Source organism: Oryctolagus cuniculus, chromosome X (genome assembly GCF_964237555.1).
Source record: "Oryctolagus cuniculus chromosome X, mOryCun1.1, whole genome shotgun sequence".
In the NCBI taxonomy this organism is placed as follows: domain Eukaryota; kingdom Metazoa; phylum Chordata; class Mammalia; order Lagomorpha; family Leporidae; genus Oryctolagus; species Oryctolagus cuniculus.
The window spans coordinates 26,729,105-26,730,245 of record NC_091453.1 but is presented as its reverse complement, the minus strand read 5'-3'; the positions used below and the strand labels follow the sequence as shown (position 1 = coordinate 26,730,245).

Here is a 1,141-nt window from a genome sequence, read left to right as displayed (position 1 = left end):
TGGAGAGATTGGTATGAGATTTTGTTAACGACAGTATACTTAGTATAATACACAAGTTGCACAGCAAAGCACATGGTATGATTCTACATGTATAAAAGCAAAGAAAAAATGTCTGTAATACTGTGATACTGTGATAGCTAATTTTATGTATCCACTTGGCTAGGCTGTGGTGGCAGCTTGCCCAAACACCAGTCCACAGATTGCTGTAAACTATTTTGAAGAGAGAGGTGAAAGGTTATAAAGATGGCGCTGGCCACCCTCTTGCTATCCTACTTGCTGGTCTCTTGGTCGCTGCCCGGCTTGGCCACCAGACCCCCGACTCCCTGTGCGCCGAGATGAGGTTGCCATTGGCCAGACTGTGCTGCTGCTGCCGCCACCAGCTCAGCAGGGCCCAGGGCCTTGGTGGCCTCCGCCCTGCACAACCAGGGCCTCTAGCAGCCTCTGCTCAGCTCCTCGGGACTCCCTGCAGCCCTCGCTTCTTCCCCTGCCCATGCAGAGCAAAGCTACAGCACCCAGCAGCAGCCACAGCCACACCAGACAACCGGGATGATCATTCTGGGGTTCTGCAACCCAATCAGGGGTTCCGATTAGAATTTCCCCTTCCCTTATCTGGGCCTGTTTTGACAAAGAGTTCAGCACATCAGACTTGTCTGTAGGCAGGGAAGCAGACTTTTGCTCATGAATTCAAGTTGCTGTCACAATGTAAATTTGATCTATTGGAAGAATTTGTGGCCAAAGAGGTGCTACCTACATGTATTGAAAGAAAAGGTTACTTGTCTACCTGATAACCATAAAAATGCCTGTGCTGCTGACAGAGACGAAACTGTATATGCACCAACAGGAGCCATCTCCATTTACTATGATTTAACTGCAAAGGCCATCTCGTTCAGCTGAGGAGCACCCGCGAGCAGCTTCGAGTCAGAGGTGTGTGTCCCAGCCCAGGTAAGAGCAGTGTGTGGGGCTGTTCAACACAACCACCGTGGTGCATTTTTTTGTGAATGAGAGTTGGCATGTCAAATGCACCCTCTAGAAAGAAAGTAGAGTGACAGTCTTAACGTTTGGTTTTGAAAGTTGATACTGTGGGTTGCTTTTGTGAACAGCCTGATGTTGGGATATTCTCAAAATAAGCAAGTCTTTATTA

The 1,141-nt window shown here is 48.3% G+C and overlaps 1 pseudogene; it reads left to right on the top strand.

The window, feature by feature from the left end:
• Positions 1–243: 243 nt before the first annotated feature.
• Positions 244–894, top strand: LOC127484934 (m-AAA protease-interacting protein 1, mitochondrial pseudogene; annotated as a pseudogene).
• Positions 895–1,141: the final 247 nt, after the last annotated feature.